The sequence below is a fragment of the Jaculus jaculus genome, chromosome 10, assembly GCF_020740685.1.
Source record: "Jaculus jaculus isolate mJacJac1 chromosome 10, mJacJac1.mat.Y.cur, whole genome shotgun sequence".
Lineage (NCBI taxonomy): Eukaryota > Metazoa > Chordata > Mammalia > Rodentia > Dipodidae > Jaculus > Jaculus jaculus.
This window is the reverse complement of record NC_059111.1, coordinates 12,319,478-12,333,878: the sequence shown is the minus strand read 5'-3', so window position 1 is coordinate 12,333,878 and position 14,401 is coordinate 12,319,478.

Here is a 14,401-nt window from a genome sequence, read left to right as displayed (position 1 = left end):
GCGGTCACCTCTAGGTCTACTTTACCAATGAGCTGACAAATTGAAGGAGTGACTGAGTAACATTACATGCCAGGGCTTCCTGTGTCTGGCAAGGACTGAGAAGGCCACATGCAATATGCAGGAGCCCAGCCTGGGGCTGGGGATGCAGAGCTGTTGGTAGAGTGCTCACTGAGCATGCGCAAAACTCCCTGTTTGACTCCAGCACCACGGAAAACCAGGCATGGTGGCACACGCCTGTAATCCCAGCACTTGGAAGGTAGAGGCAGAAAGACCCTAAGTTCAAAGACATCTTTTGCTATGTATTGAGTTTAATGCCAATCTAAGCTATATAAGACCCTATCTCAAACAACAGAAAAATAAGAAAGGAAGGTGGGAGGGAGGAAGGAAGGAATTAAAAAGAAAAGACAGAAACCGGGCATGGTGACGAACACCTTTAATCCCAGCACTTGGGAGGCAGAGGTAGGAGGATTGCTGTGAGTTCGAGGCCACCCTGAGACTACATAGTGAATTCCAGGTCAGTCTGGGCTAGAGTGAGACCCTAAAAAAAGAAGAAGAAGAAAAGAAGACAGGGCTGGACAGATGGTTTAACAAAGGATCTCAAAGCCAAAGGATCTCAGTTCGATTCCCCAGGACCCACGTAAATCAGATGCACAAGGTGGCACATGCATCTGGAGTTCGTTTGCAGTGACTGGAAGCACTGGCATGCCCATTCTTTCTCTCCCTCTCTCTCTCTCTCTCTCTGCCTCTTTCTCTCTCTCAAATAAATAGATAAAAATAAAATAATAAAATGTAAAAAAAAAAAAAAAAAAAAGAAAAACAAGAAAAGAACCCCAGAAATCCAGTCAGGAGTCTCAGATTAGGACATACGGACTAAGCCTGCAGCTGGCCTGAACATGTGGGGGACAGCCTCTGGGGAGGGGAGGGGAGGGGAGGGAGGGGCCGCAGACAGCGCCTAGTCCTCCCCGTCTGGACTCAACAGCTGGCGGGGGACCAACCCGGCTGCAGCCAAAGTGATCTTGAAGTTGAACTCTTGCTAACACTCTTTGACATATATCTTCCTCCTCCTCCAACTGCTTTCACATCTTTTAGGTGGGAGACGGGTCCCCCCACCTGGCCTACAAAACCCAGCATCCCGTCTCCAGACCACCTCTGTGGTCTTGTCTTCCACATGCTGCCCGCACGATAGGTCTCCAGACACATGGGCTGCCTCTCAGGCCAATGTCTCTCTCGCCCTGGGGCCTTGGCCTAGTGTTTCCTCTGCTGGAAGGCTCTTTGACCTACTTCAGCGAGTTAGTCTCCAGTGACGCTTCCAAGCTTAACCCAGGTTTCTCTTCTCTTAAAAAAAAAAAAAAAAAAATTATTTATTTATTTGAGAGAGAGGAAGAGGCAGAGAGAAAGAATGGGTGCTCCACCCACTGCAAATGAACTACAGATGGATGTGCCCTCTTGTGCATCTGACTTACATGGGTCCTGGGGAATCAAACGGAGGTCCTTTGGCTTTGCAGGCAAATGCCTTAACCATTAAACCATTTCCCCAGCCTCTTTTTAAAAATCTTTTATTTTTAGTTATTTATTTGAGAGAGAGAGAACGGGCGTACATACTAGGGCTTCCAGCCACTGCAAACAAACTCCAGATGCATGCATCCACTTGTGCATCTGGCTTACATGGGTCCTGGGGAATCGAACTGAGGTTCTTTGGCTTTGCAGGCAAACGCCTTAACTGCTAAGCCATCCTCTCCAGCCCCAGGTTTCTCTTCTGTAATGACGCTCTCTTGGTTTCCTATTTCACGCCATGCACGTGTGTGATATTGGCTTCCTGCCTTCATCTTCCATAATACCATCAAAGTTTGTTTGTGACAGTGAGTTTGAAGCCAGCCCGGGATACACAGGTGTGTGTGTATGTGCGTGCGTGTGTGCAAAGTCTCTTGCTATTGCAAATACACAAACACCAGACACTTGCCCCACTTTTTGCATCTGGCTCATGTGGGTGGCTTGGGAATTGAACCCAGGCTGTAAGCTTTGCAAGTCAGAGCTTTTAGCTGCTGAGCCATCTTCCCAGCCCTCCAAAATGTACATATTCCCTACCTCCCTTTCTAGCCTCATCCTCTGTAGTATGGCTTTAGCTATCATCCCCTGAAACTTCTTTTTATTTTTTTAATTTAAAAATTATTTTAAGTTGGGCATGGTGGTGCATGCCCTTAATCCCAGCACTTGTGAGGCAGGGTAGGAGGATCACCATGAGTTTGAGGCCACCCTGAGACTACATAGTGAATTCCAGGTCAGCCTGAGCTAGAGTGAAACCCTACGAAGAAAAACAAAACAAAACAACAGCAGATATATATATATACACACACACACATACATATACATATACATACACATACACATACACACACACACACACACACACACACACACACACACACACATATGTGTTTGAAAGAGAAAGAGATATAGAGAGTGGGAGAATAGATGCACCAGGGCCTCTAGCCACTGCAAACAAACTCCAGACACATGTACCACCTTGTGCATCTGGCTTTATGTGGGCACTAGGGAATTGAACCTGGGTCCTTTGGCTTTGCAGGCAAGTGCCTTAACTGCTAAGCCATCTCTGCAGCCCTGGATTCCCCAGGACCCATGTAAGCTAGATGCACATGGTGGCGCATGCATCTGGAGTTCGTTTGCAGTGGCTGAAGGCCCTGGCATACCCATTCTCACTCTATCTCTCTTTCTCTTTCTCTTAAATAAATAACTAAATAAAATAGATAAATAAAAGTGTATGTTTCTGGCCTGGGCTTGGGAACTTGTTAAAAACTCCATAGCTGATCCAAATATGTGGGCTGAGAGCCTCACAGACTGGCAAGATAGGCACTGTACTTCCCTCACAGCGAGGATAGGGCGTTGTGGCTCAGAAAGGCAGAAAAGCCATTTGCCCAAGGTCAAAGGCTATCTGGAAGGGATGGGGATGAGGTCTCAGATGGAACTGAGCAATTGCCCCCCACTTTATCACGGGCTTCCTGGGCGACCATGAAGCCTCAGGCCGCCTAAGAGCTCACTCCGTTGGCGGGGAATGCACTTCTGCCACCTCTGTCTCCGGAGGCGGTGGCTGCTGCAAGGCCCGGAACACGGACGGGTGGGTCACCTCCGCTGCTCCAACCCTGGGTTCCTGTCACTGGAAAGACGCGCCCTTTGGTGAGGGGGAGGAAGCATTTTTGAGGTGAAATGTTGTACAACGGCCAGGAACGGAAAATATTAAAAGCCCGCTGGCGCCAACAAGGTTCGCGCCAGGGCCAGAGAGCACAGAGAAGAGGAGGTGGTGTCCCTGTGGTAGAGGACCCAGGGGTGTGGAAGGGGTCAGCCAGGAGACACCCACGCCCTGTATCCCAGGGTGCCTTCATCTCCAGGGCTAGAGTAAGCCTGTCCTGGAGCACAGAGAGGTCCTGGGGTGATGACCCCAGGGAGACCCATGGGTGTATTAAGCTTCCATGGAGGGTCACTGGGCGCGGGCTAGCTTAGTGGTATTGTAACAGCCCAGTCTACACAGAGCTTCTGAGCTTTCTGCATGCTGGGATTCCAAGAGGGGTGAGATGTGCCCTGTCTTTGTTCTCCCCCATCTGGCCACAGATGGGGGTGGGTGGGTTAGAAGACAATGTCAGTAGAATACGATGATGGCCTTTGTGAAGTCCACAGGGATTGTGGGGCAGAAGAGGAGCTGTTGGCTCAGCCTGTGGCTACGGGGCAGGTGGCTGGAACAAGTAGACACTGAGGAAAGCAGAGGGAACCTGGAGTCTGGGTGTGAGCTCTTGGGAGTTTGCTTCTGCGCGCGTGGGGAGTCACTTGCAGAGACACAAGCCGACTGACTCGTTCTCACCAAGCTACAGTGGTTAATGCTGTCAACTCGATGGGATTTAGGTTCACCGTGGAAAAACACACCTCTGGGCATGTCCATGAGGGAGTTTCTACAGTTAGGTTAGCTGAAGTGGGAAGACCCATCCCAAATGTGGGCACTACCATCCCATGGGCAAGGCTTCCAAACTGAGTAGAAGGGAGAGGCCAAGCTGAGCACCAGCGCCCATCTCTCTCTGCTTCCTGACTGTCCTGCGACCAGGTGCTGCACACTCCTGCCGCCGTGCTAGACCGCAAGCCCTCCTGCACTAAGCTGGAGCAAACTCTTCCTCCCTTCAGCTGCTTCTTGTCAGGTACCGTGTCGCAGCAACAAAAAGAAGTGACCAAAGCCGGGCGTGGTGGCGCACGTCTTTAATCCCAGCACTCGTGAGGCAGAGGTTAAGAGGATCGCCATGAGTTCGAGGCCACCCTGAGACCACATAGTGAATTCCAGGTCAGCCTGGGCTAGAGTGAGACCCTACCTCGAAAAACCAAAAAAAAAAAAAAAAAAAAAAAAAAAAAAAAAAAAAGAAAAAAAGAAATAACCCAAACAGAAGCAAAGAAACTGTAGCAGAAAACCAGAAGCATAAGAAGCAATGCCTGCCTCAGTTTCTCCATGCAGCCCCTCTGTCTTATATCTTTACAAGATCCCCCCTTTTTCTCAGGATTTCCCAAATTAGGCATTTTTTATTTGAGGGAGAGAGAATGGACCCCTACGCCAGGGCCTCCAGCCCCTGCAAACTGCAGATACATGTCCAGGTAAGCACCTTGACTGCCAAGCCATCTCTCAGCCGCAACTTAGTCATTGTGTGTGTGTGTGTGTGCGCTTTGTTTTTTCGAGGTAGGTTTTTGCTCTAGCTCAGGCTGACCTGGAATTCACTGTGTAGTCTCAGGGTAGCCTTGAATTTACGGTGATCCTTCTACCTCTGTCTCCCAAGTGCCGGGACTAAAGGCATGCACCACCATGCCGGATCCAAGTTAGTCATTCTTGTTCCCAGAAGTGTGTCACCATTGAGGAGCCCCCTCCTATCCCTGGCATCCTAAATAGAAGAAGATCTAGACCCACCAGAGAGCCATTAGCTGTCTGGCTCCAGCTTGCATGAGACAGTGGAAAGATGGAAATTAGAAGGCCCGGTCTGAGCAGGAATCAGACTGAAGTTCCTAAGAGTCTCCAGGAGCCAGGTCTTGGGGAAAGCCTGGTGACCTTGCACTGTGATTATGATCAGGCTTAGGCTAAAAGTAAAACCAACAGTAGCTTTTGTTTGTTTTGAAATGGTCTCACTCTGGAGCCCAAGATGGCCTGGAACTCACTATATACTCTCCTTGAACTCCCAAGTGCTGGGATTACACAGGCCTGAGCTGCTACAACAGAGCAGGTTGGATGGATGAAGCTGCAAGAGGGGAAGGGCAGCTCATGTCCTCTCGGATTCTCTCCCTCTCTGATGAATAGTTGAGTGAGGAGGATCCCAGCCCAATCTGGTCTGTGATCCGAGCAAATAGGAGGCAGAGGCACAAGGATAGAGAGCCTGAGGACAGCCTGGCCACATCGTAAGACCCAGTCTCAGAAGCAAAAAATCCAGGGGTTGGAGAGATGGCTTAGCTGTTAAAGTACTTGTCTGTGAAGCCTAAGAACCCAGGTTCAATTCCCCAGTACCCACGTAAAGCGAGATGCACAAGGTAGCACATGCATCTGGAGTTTGTTTGCTGTGGCTAGAGGCCCTGGTGCGCCCATTCTCTCTCTCTTTCTCTTCCTCTGTCTCTTACAATTAATAAATAAAATATTTAAAAAATCTCGCCGGGTGTGGTGGTGCACGCCTTTAATTCCAGCAATCAGGAGGCAGAGGTAGGAGGAACACCGTGAGTTGGAGGCCACCCTGAGACTACACAGTGAATTCCAGGTCAGCCTGAGCTAGAGTGACAAAAAATTTAAAAAAATAAAAATCTCAAAACTGTCTGGCTCCGGAGCCCCTCTTCTGGGATATGAGTTATTGGAAGGAAGGGACAGATCTAGGTCCAGCAATGTACTTGACAGTCTCATGATGCAATCCTCAGGAGACTCATATCTGAGTCCTGGGGAGAGAAGAAGGGCTATAAATAAAGGCACTAAACAGTCTGTGTCCTATGTGGACTAAACTGTCCAATTTGGTGATCAGGTAGGTAACAGAGGCATTTGTCCTACCACTGATTTTTGTACATCAAGAAATTACAAGGAGCTGGGCACGGGGACGCATGCCTTTAATCCCAGCACTCAGTAGGCAGAGGTAGGAGGATCACTGTGAGTTTGAGGCCACCCTGAGACTAAAGAGTGAATTCCAGTTTGGCCTGAGCTAGAGTGAGACCCTACCTCAAAAACAGAAAGAAAGAAAGAAAGAAAGAAAGAAAGAAAGAAAGAAAGAAAGAAAGGAAGGAAGGAAGGAAGGAAGGAAGGAAGGAAGGAAGGAAAAGAAAAGAAGCTCTAGGGGCTGGGGAGAAGGCTCAGTAGATAAAGTGTTTTTTTTTTTTTTTAAGAGATATTTTATTTTGGCTTGAATTTGTCATTGGCTCTTTTTGCTTTTTTTTTTTTGTTCATTTATTTATTTATTTATTTGATAGTGACAGACATAGAGAGAAAGACAGATAGAGGGAGAGAGAGCGAATGGGCGCGCCAGGGCTTCCAGCCACTGCAAATGAACTCCAGACGTGTGCGCCCCCTTGTGCATCTGGCTAACGTGGGACCTGGGGAACCGAGCCTCGAACCGGGGTCCTTAGTCTTCACAGGCAAGCGCTTAACCGCTAAGCCATCTCTCCAGCCCTAGATAAAGTGTTTTCATGCAACCGTGAATTCCCAAGTTCAGAACCCCAGACCCCACTTGGTAGGTTTCTGTTTTGTAATCCCAGCCCCACCTCTGGGTGAGAAGGGAGGCAGAGAGGAGAATCTTCCAGAAGCTCAGACACCAGCCAGATGGTAAACAATGTGTGACCCTGCCTCAAAGGAAGTGGACAGACAAGACTGATACCTGAGAGTTGTCTTCTGACTGCAACACGTGCATTGTGGTACGTGTGCACCTACACACACATACACACGCACACGCACACATGCGCGTGCACACACACACAACACATACATGCAATAAAAAGGAAACCCAAGGGCAGGGCTTTGAAACTTTTTCCCACTTGTGATCCCTTTATGCCTGGGCAATTTTTTATTTATATATAGGTCTATATAATAGGTATACACATTAAACACTTACCTCTATGATAAATCATGCAAATTTCATTTTAAAATTATTTTTTGAGCCCGGCATGGTAGCACATGCCTTTAATGCCAGCACTTGGGAGGCAGAGGTAGGAGGATCACCGTGAGTTTGAGGCCACCCTGAGACTCTGTAGTGAATTCCAGGCCAGCCTGCACTAGAGTGAAAACCTACCTTGAAAAACCAAAAAATATATATATATGTGTGTGTGTGTGTGTGTGTATGTATATGTACATATATTGTATGTGTGTAAGTTTTATTTTTATTTATTTATATATATCTTTTTGTTTTTTGAGGTAGGGCCTCACTCTAGCCCAGGCTGACCTGAAATTCACTATGTAGTCTCAGGGTGGCCTCCAACTCACAGTGATCCTCCTACCTTTGCCTCCCGAGTGCTGGGATTAAAGGCGTGCGCCACCACACCTGGCTGTGTATAAGTTTTATTTGTGTGTGGTGTGTAGCTGTATACCTTATAAGAATGTGAGCAAAGGCCAGAGGAGAATGTCTGATGTCCTTTTATTGCTTCATGTATATTTCCTTGGAGCAGGGTCTCTGTTTCTCTTAACTCAGAGCTGCTGCCGGTGAGTGAGCCCAGCAATTCTCTGCTCTCCAAGCCTCACCCCAGTTGGTGAAGTGGGGAAAAGTGACTAATTCAGCCACCGTGAAGACTGTTTTGTTTCAACGACAAAAAACAAACCTGATAGGGCTTGGTGGTGCATTCATTCTCATTCTCTCTCTCTTTGCATATAAATAATTTTTTTAGTGGGTTTTTTTGGTTTATTTTTATTTATTTATTTGAGAGCAACAGACAGAGAGAGAAAGAGGCAGCTATATATAGAGAGAGAATGGGTGCGCCAGGGCCTCCAGCCACTACAAACGAATTCCAGACACGTGTGCCCCCTTGTACATCTGGATTACGTGGGTCCTGGGGAATTGAGCCTCGAACCAGGGTCCTTAGTCTTTGGAGGCAAGCATTTAACCACTAAGCCATCTCTCCAGCCCTAAATAATTTGAAAAAATTGTAAAAATGAAAAACAAAACCACTAACTGGAGCTGGAGAGATGGTTAGTGGTTAAGGTGCTTGCCTCCAAAGACTAAGGACCCAGGTTCAATTTCCCAGGACCCAACATAAACCAGATACACATGGTGGCACATGCATTTGTTTGTTTGCAGTGGCTGGAGGCCCTGGCATGCTCATTCTCTCTATATACATATCCGCCTCTTTCTCTGTCTCTCTCAAATAAATAAATAAATAAAACTAAAAAACACTAAGAATGGCAGAATGGTCTCTTCATGGATATGTCTGTATCTGACACATCCCATTCACGTAGGCCTGGTCACCAAGGGCCAGCACTCTCTTTTTTTCTTTTGTGCATGTATATATGTGTGTAGTATGTATGACATGTGTATGTATAGTGAATGCCTATGTGTGTGTGCAGATATGCATGCCCCCTCTATACATGTACGGAGTCCAGAGGAGAACGTCAGGTGTCCTCCTCTCTCTTCTGCCTTGCTTAGCACTCCCCGTCTAACCTCCACTTCCCCTTCCCTACACAGGAGCCCTGGTATGCAGCTAGGGAAGGCAACAGATTGCGCTTGGAAAGAGGGAGGCTCCTCACACTGAACTTTCCAAGGCCCTAGTCAATAAAATGGCCACGTGTCCTGAGAACACACAGCCAGCAAGGCCTGGCATCTACCTCCCTCATCTTTGACCAAGGCCACTCCTGCTGCAGGGCCTTGTGGGCTGCCAGCATCCTGCTTAGAACCTCCGCCATACCCCACCCAGAGCCATCTGGGGCCTCTTGGGGGAGCCGTGGAAAGAGACCTTAGGTCACCGAAAGCAAAGCAGCTGCACAGACAAGCTCGTTGAAGGAACAGGTGTGAAGTCAGGGAATGGGAACATACTTGAGACGACACGCTGGTGACTGTGCACCCCCAATTCTATATGGAATCGTGAGTGAGATGTTCAGGAGAAATATGAGGGCACAATTGGGACGCTGATGCCCACATACTGAGTGCAAACTCAGTACTGTAATGTCACTGTGTAGGAGGAAAGTAGAAAAGTGGCTGAAAGGATGGAGAGATGGCTTAGTGGTTAAGGTGCTTTCCTGTGAAACCTAAGGACCCAGGTTCGATTCCTCAGTACTCATGTAAGACATATGCACAATGTGGCACATACATTTGGAGTTCTTTTGCAGTAGCTAGAAGCCCTGGGATGCCCACATGCCCATTCTCTCTTTCTTTCTCTCTATTGCTTTCAAATATATATATATATATAATATTTTTGGCTTTTCAAGGTAGGGTCTCGCTCTAGTCCGGGCTGACTTGGAATTCACTGTGTAGTCTCAGGGTGGCCTCGAAATCACGGTGATCCTCCTACCTCTGCTTCCCGAGTGCTGGGATCAAAGGCGTGCGCCACCACGCCTGGTGCTAAACTGCTTCTTTCGAGCTGCTATCGAGGTGATGAACTTCCCCTCCAGACCATAAGCTAAAACAAGCCCTGCCTCCCACAAGCTGCTTCTGTTAGGATGCTGTGTCCTGGTAGCAAGAGGGTACTTGCTGGAGCACGGTATGCTAGCTCTATTGGACACGAGGCTGGTGGTGGTTTGATTCATGTGTCCCCCTTATGGGTTCTGAATGCTAGGTCCCCAGCTAGTGGCAGTTAGGAACTGGAGCTTCCTGGAGGTGATGTTGTTGGGGGCAGGCTTATGAATGTTGAAGCCAGCTTCCCCTTGCCAGTGCTTGGCATACTCTTCTGATGCTGTTGTCCACCTGATGTTGGCCAGGAGGTGATGTCCACCCTCTGCTCATGGCATCGTTTTCCCCCGCCATCACGGAGCTTCCCACCAAGTCTGTAAGCCAAAATACACCATTTTTTCTTCCCCCACAAGCTGCTCTTGGTTGGGTGTTTTCTGCCAGCAACGCTAAGCTGACTACAATAAGGCCCATGGCTCATTCTTCAGGAATCTATTCCCATCTCTAATCACATGTCTTATAAGATGGCTGGAAGCTGGGCTTAGCTGAGGCTACTGACCAGAACCCCTGCACCGAGCCTTCCCAGTCGGATGGTCTCAAAATATTTGGACTTGACTTCTTTTTTTTTTTTTAAATATTTGTTCATTTTTTATTTATTTGAGAGTGACAGACACAAAGAGAAAGACAGATAGAGGGAGAGAGAGCGAATGGGCGCGCCAGGGCTTCCAGCCTCTGCAAATGAACTCCAGACGCGTGCGTCCCCTTGTGCATCTGGCTAACGTGGGACCTGGGGAACCGAGCATCAAATCGGGGTCCTTAGGCTTCACAGGCAAGCGCTTAACCACTAAGCCATCTCTCCAGCCCTGGACTTGACTTCTTACACAGCAGCTGGTTTTCTAGAACCAACAACCCAAGCCACAGCAGGTGAAAGCTATATGGCATGGAAGGTATGAGGCCAGGTCAGGTTCAAGGTGGGTGAAATTCCATCTATCTTGTGAGGCGGAGGAGTGTGATCACAGAGCAGAAAAAGAACATAAAGCCGGGCATGGTGGTGCACACCTTTAATCCCAGCACTCGGGAGGCAGAGGTAGGAGGATTGCCATGAGTTCAAAGCCACCCTGAGATGACAGAGTTAATTCCAGGTCAGCCTGGACCAGAGTGAGACCCTACCTTGAAAAAAAAAAAAAGAGAAAGAAAAAGAACATAAGAGATGGGAACCTCATAGTGCCTGACACTGTCTACACAAGACCATCATAAGAAGAGAGAAAGATCATGACATCAAAATAAAAGAGAGACTGATTGAGATGGGGAGGGGATATGATGGAGAATGGGATTTCAAAGGGAAAAGTAGGGGGAGGGAGGGTATTACCATGGGATATTTTTCATAATCATGGAAAATGTTAATAAAAATTGAGAAAAAAAATCAGAAAAAAAAGAGAGATGGGAGACACCATCGCAGCCATTTTTGGACAATCCAGACTAACACAACTACCTTGAGCCATCACAGAGGAAGCAGATGAGATGTGAAGAGAGAACAGTTCTGATGGGGCTAGAGAGATGCCTTAGCAGTTAAGAAGCTTGCCTGCAAAGCCTAAGAATCCAGGTTTGATTCCCCAGTACCCACGTAGAGCCAGTTGGCACATGTGTCTGGAGTTTGTTAGCAGTGGCTGGAGGAGGCCCTGATGTGCTCATTCTTTTTATCTCTCTCTATTATCTGCATCTCACACATAAGTAAGTAAAATATTTTAGAGCTGGAGAGATGGCTTCGTGGTTAAGGTGCTTGCCTGCAAAGACTCACGTTTGACTCTCCAGGTCCCATATAAGCCAGATGCACAAAGTGACACAAGAGTGCAAAGCCGCACGTGCACACAAGGGGGCGCACGCATCTGGAGTTCTATTACAGTGGCTGGAGGCCCTGGCGTGCCAATTCTCTCTCTCCCCCTCTCTCTCTCATTCTCACTCTCTCACATAAAAAAAAATTAAAATTAAGCCAGGCATGATGGCGCACGCCTTTAATCCCAGCACTCAGGAGGCAGAGGTAGGAGGATCGCTGTGAGTTCAAGGCCACCCTGAGACTACATAGTTAATTCCAGATCAGCCTGGGCCAGAATGAGACCCTACCTCAAAAAAAAAAAAAAATTAAAAAAATGAACCAGGGGCTGGAGAGATGATTTAGCAGTTAAGATGTTTGCCTGGAAAAGTCAAAGGACCCAGGTTCAATTCCCCAGGACCCATGTAAGCCAGTTATGCAAGGTGGTGCACGTGTCTGGAGTTTGTTTGCAGTGGTTAGAGGCCCTGACACACCCATATTCATTCTCTCTCTCTCCCCCCTTCTCTGTCAAATAAATAAATAAAAATAAACCAGGCATGGTGTTGTTTGCCTTTAATCCCAACACTTGGGGGACAGTGGTAAGTGGACTCAAGGCCTCCCTAAGACTACATAGCTAGTTCCAGGTCAGCCTGGGCCAGAGTGAGACCCTACCTTGAAAAAAAATTAAAAACTTAAATAAGGCAGGTGTGGTGTTTACACCTTTAATCCCAGCATTTGGGAGACAGTAGTAGGAGGATTCAAGGCCACCCTGAGACTACATAATGAATTCCAGGTTAGCTTGAGCTAGAATGAGATCCTACCTGGAAAAAACAAAACAAAACAAATTTAAAAACTTAATAAAATAAGGTTCAGCAGTTAAGGCACTTGCTTGCAAAGCCTAATGACCTGTGTTTGATTCCCCAGTACCCACATACAGCCAGGCACACAGTGGCGCGCGCATGCATCTGGAGTTCATTTTCAGTGGCTGAAGCGCTGGCATACCCATTCTCTCTGTCTCTATTCTCTCTCTGCTTGAAAAGAAATAATATTTTAAAAATATTTTATTTATTTATTTGAAAGTAGAGAGAGACAAACACAGAAAATGGGAACACCAGGGCTGTAGCCACTGGGAAACCAAACCTAGGTCCTTAGGCTTTGTGGGCAAGCACAGTTAACTGCTGAGCCATCTCTCCAGCCATATATATGTATGTATGTGTGTGTGTGTGTGTGTGTGTGTGTGTGTGTATATAATTTTTGTTTATATTTATTTATGAGAGAGAGAGAGGTAGAGAGAGGGAGGGAGGGAAGGAAGGAGGGAAAAAGAGAAGGAGAGAATGGGCATACCAGGGCCTCCAGCCACTGCAAAGCACCTCTGGATGCATGAGCCACCTTGTGCATCTGGCTTATGTGGGTCCTGGGGAACTGAACCTTGGTCCTTTGGCTTTGCAGGCAAGTGCTTTAACCACTAAGTCATTTCTCCAGTCCCCCTAAAAATATTTTTTTAAAAAATAATGAAGTAGGGTTGAAGAGATGGTTTAGTGGTTAAGTGCTTGCCTGTGAAGCCTAAGGACCTGGGTTCAAGGCTCAGTTCCCCAGGACCCATGTTAGCCAGATGCACAAGGGGGCGCATGCGTCTGGAGTTTGTAGTGGCTGGAGGCCCTGGCGTGCCCATTCTCTCTCTCTCTTTCTCTGTTGCTCTCAAATAAATAAATAAATAAAAATAAAAATAAATCTTTAAAAAATAATGAAATAAAATTTTATTTTTGGTATATGTGTTCATCTATTGTAACATAACAAACCATCCCAAAACTCTATTGCCTAAAGCAGCGCTTTGTTATTTCTCATGATAGCCTAGGAAGGCCGAACTATTCCGCTGCTGGTCTTGCCTGGTCTCTCTCAAGCAACTGCTGACATGGGCAAGTCAAGATGGCCTCATTCGCATGTCTGGCTCTTGGGTGGAGAGGCATCAATTTTTGACCTGCTTCATCTCCATTCTCCTATTGTCTGACAGTCTGGCTCGGTAGTCGGCGCTCCAGGAGGGCGACGGAGGCCTCTTGAGACGTCAACTCCAGGAGCTGTAAAGCATCCGTCTGCTTGATTCCAAGCAAGGCCGAAAGCATGCCAAGTCAAAGGAGTGAATGAAGAGGCCCCTCTCTGTAATGCCAACGAGTCTGTAGCCTGTCTGATCAGCCACAGAGTGATGGCTGGGTCATGCTAGATAGGAACATCTTTGGAATTAGTTTATATATTAGAAAGCAGGTAGGCATATAGGTAAGGAGGCCAGACTAGTCTAAGCATGTCCTCATTGTGTGTGTTTTCCATGAACAGAGGGCCCCATAGCAAGGTCTACATGGGACTCCTGGTTCCCAGAGAGCAACTCTGAGTTCACCTATCTGAGCCTCAGTTTGTCCTCTGTAAGGTTAGGGTGCTATCTTTGCCTCACAGATCGGCTGTGAGGATGAGGAATGTGCTTTGTGAATTGTGGTTGGTGGCTCACGCCTGTAATCCCAGCTCTTAGGAGGTGGAAGAGCGAGGATCAGCAGTTCGGGGTGCTCCTCTGCTACTTAATGAGTTCGAGGCTAGCCTGGGATGCATGAAGATCTGCTTGGGACCTCAACATCTACTCGGGCGCAGGAGGGCGACCGTAGGAGCAAGAGGCAATCAGCGGGGGGCAAGATGCAGCACCTGCCTCTGGAGTCACCAGGATTAGGTCAGGCGTCTCTAAGTATCTCCAAGCTTCTTTCCCTGAACACAGGCTTGGGTCCCAGGAGGCCTGGCTCCAAGCCAGGCTCCAAGCCTTTCTGTCTGCTGGGTAAGAGTCGGGGTGATAGATGAGTTTCCAGTGTGTTCCAGGCAGGGGCTTGGAGCTGCTGCTGGCTAGCCTGGCCTGGCCTGCAGAAGTCCCAGGTGGCGCCTCATGGCTGAAGATGGCCTAATGAAGGCCAGGCCCTAGAAGGCCTAGACCTGTGGCTGCCCCCCAAGCCTTCCCCGTCCTATG